General features: G+C 37.6%; 1 pseudogene; it reads left to right on the plus strand.

Moving 5' to 3' along the window:
* The first annotated feature begins 230 nt into the window (after positions 1-230).
* Positions 231-2,068, plus strand: LOC149534425 (cytochrome P450 94A2 pseudogene; annotated as a pseudogene).
* The last annotated feature ends 1,413 nt before the right edge of the window (positions 2,069-3,481 follow it).

The raw sequence follows: 3,481 nt of genomic DNA on the forward strand, positions 1-3,481 counted from the left end.
ATGGCCTACTGCATACCTGTTAAGAGACGTCTAAAATGAATACTTTAAATTAGATAAAAGAACAATCGAGCAATTCGGCCTGGCATAGAAAAAATTAATAAAACGAAGTTTTGGAAAGGGACTTTCTTATGCTAACGAAAAGGCAACTTGATAAACGCAAGGAATATGGTCGACTCAATAACTGTTCAATTACTGATGCGTAACAGTTCTTCCCCGTTGCTCTGTGCTCGTTATGCTTACAGCATCTCTTTAGATTATTAAATTTAGTTCAATAACTACATCTCATCGACCTTAATGTCAAACTAGTTATCTCAGATTTATCAAAGATAAAGGAATAATATTTAAAACCAGCTCCAGCGGAGTGCTCAAAATACTGATAGAGGGAATCTGACCTGAGTACTATCGGTTACAGAGAATGGCTGCGGAATTATTTTTTCTAGGCGTTTTCGTTGTTTTAGTTGGGTATTTTTCGCTATGTTTTCTAAGAAGAAAGAATGTGAACAAGCACTGCAAGGCCCCTGTTAACTATCCCATTGTCGGCTGCGCATTCGAGTTCTTGAAAAATCGTCACAGATTTCTCCAATGGTTCACAGAAACCATGGAAAATATGCCAACAAATACATTCCGGGCCGACCGGCCAGGTGGAGTGAGAGATATCATTACTGCAAATCCTGCAAACGTGGAGCATATTCTCAAAACCAAATTTGAAGACTACCCAAAGGGAGAACGCTTCACCTTCCTTCTCCACGATTTCTTGGGTCGAGGTATTTTCAATGCCGACGGCGAGCTGTGGAAGATGCAAAGAAAGACAGCAAGCTACGAGTTTAACGCCAAGTCTCTCAGAAGCTTCGTGGTGGAGACAGTGCACTGGGAGATTCAGAACCGGCTGGTGCCAGTCCTAATCAACGCAGCTAAAACTGGTGAGTCTTTAGATGTGCAAGATATTTTGCAGAGATTCGCATTTGATAATATTTGTAGCGTAGCGTTTGGGGTGGATCCTGCCTGTCTACTCCCCTCAATGCTCACTTCACCTTTTGCAAAGGCTTTTGATGATGCCACTGAAATTAGCGCCGGAAGGTTCTATTCTGCTTTCCCCTTTTGGCGGAGAGTGATGCGCGTGCTTAACATTGGCTCTGAAAAGCGCTTGCGGGAAGCTGTTCAAGTTGTGGACAAATTTGCTTTGGATGTGGTCAGTAGCAGAAGGAAGGAGATTTTGGCGAGTACGGGACCTGGCAGTGAAAGAGAGGATCTGCTTTCGAGGCTTGTGGCTGCACTTTCAAACAAGTCAGTGCATAAATTAGGGTTGGATGATCAGTCGGAAAGTGAAGGCCAGGAATCAAGTGGTGCAATGAATCTGTTTTTGAAGGAGATGGTGGTGAGCTTTGTTTTGACAGGCAGAGATACAACTTCTGCTGCTCTTACATAGTTTTTCTGGCTTCTCTCTTCTCACCAGAGTGTAGAGGAAGCCATTCACGCTGAAATCATAGAGATATTGGGAAAGAGATCGAGACCAGCAAGTGCCGATGAAGAAGGGGTTGGTTTCAGCTTTGAGGAGTTGAAGGATATGAAATATCGGCACGCTGCTCTGTGCGAGTCGATGCGGCTTTATCCTCCGGTGGCTGTTGATACTAAACTTGTCTCCAAAGACGATGTTTTACCAGACGGGACTTGTGTGAAAAAGGGAACACATTTGAATTACTGTAGTTATGCGATGGGCAGGATGGGAAGTATTTGAGGTAGTGACTGTTTGCAGTTTAATCCCCAGAGATGGTTGAAAGAAGGGGAATTTGTGGGAGAGAATCCATACAAGTTTCCAGTATTCCATGCTGGACCTTGAGTATGTCCGGCCAAAGAGATGGCCTTCATACAGATGAAATCTATTTTGGCTTCAATCATTCATAGTTTCCGTTTGGAGATTGATGATGGGATTGCATGTCCAGATTATGTGGTGTCTCTGACCATGCGAATGAGAGGTGGGCTGCCCATTAGTGTCCGATGTCGACGAGGATTATGGATCTGCTTGATGGGAATATTACTTATGAAAGATATTTCTGAGTTAGTTGAATGATCATGTGCTTACCTAACATATTACGTTATTATATTCAGCCTTCTTTATTCATATTGTCATGTTCAACTACCAGTTGAAAGATCAAGTGGTGACAATATTCTAAAATAATTTTAAAATAATTGTTGATTTTTAGTCCCTGCGTATAAATAGGCAGCGAATAATGTTCCCACTTACTCTTGTTATTAATTTTTATAATCAAAAGTAGTGAATTCTAAAGTTCAAAATTTATTTTATTTTTAAATTAATTTTCTATCACTAATTTCTAATTTTGGATTAGTTACTAGCAATTTTTTCAGAGCTAATACTAATTTTTCAACACAAAAATTAGAGAAAAATAAATCTATAGAATGTTCTATTTAAAATGTAAAAAAAATTCAAAAATCTAAACATTTTCCTACATCTTCTACACCCTTCTAGTGATTGTGTGATTGTGTGCTACAACCCTGTGCCACTATAGAGGTCCATAAGAACATCAAACAATGCTCTTTCCAAGAATAAATCCCAATCCCGCTTTGTTGTTTTTGTGGAAGAGATCTTGCAATCACCCCATGCTTATCTAGACTTAAAGAAAATATGTTCAAAAACACCATTACTTACACCCTAACAACGTTGTTACCATTCTCCCATTTGAGCAACACATACACAGTCTCTCTTTCTAAAATAGGGTCTTCTTCAAATTTTGGCTTGAATTCGATGACTACTAGGCAGCTCTTGTTGTGCTTGCTGGGCACATCTAAGCTCTAAGGTCAGAAATGGTTTTATGGGAAACTTGGAGAATTCTACTTCATTTTTCGTTGTCTATATACACATTTCAAGAATGGGTGCATTCAGTTCTTCCTCTCTAGTGCATACCCATGTCAGCATATTGTTTATATTTTCTTCTTTGAAGCTACATATTTTGTAATTTATACTTTATTTCTACGTTGGAGAAAAAACAATAATTAACAGAATATATTGTACCATATAAGGACTGCAATCTTTTTGTCAAGTACTATTTTCCCTCTCATATTCATTGCCACAGATGAAATCATTTCATGCTTTATGTACTAATATTAAAAATCTTTGTGCTTCACTCTGGCAAAGTCTTTGCAGACACAATAAGCAATTGGTTCAAGTTTTCTAGTACCTTCCATAAATTACTTTCTTGGGCTCCCATGTCTGCACTATTTATTTTTTCAAGACATATAATTTAGAATGTCCCCAAGAGAGGATTGGTTTATCAATAAAAAAGCTCTAAAATAATTCATTATGATGAATACATTTCAATTAAATATTAATTCTATTGTATTATTTTATTTTTTAATATGATTTATGTCTTTTTAATATAGAAATATTATGATTTGATATAGAATGGTTTTCATACAATACATTTGAATTAATTATTGATTAGATTATTATTTATTTTGTTACAAA

The sequence above is a fragment of the Cupressus sempervirens genome, chromosome 10 (genome assembly GCF_028749045.1).
Source record: "Cupressus sempervirens isolate cs-2001-9-10 chromosome 10, ASM2874904v1, whole genome shotgun sequence".
Taxonomy (NCBI): domain Eukaryota; kingdom Viridiplantae; phylum Streptophyta; class Pinopsida; order Cupressales; family Cupressaceae; genus Cupressus; species Cupressus sempervirens.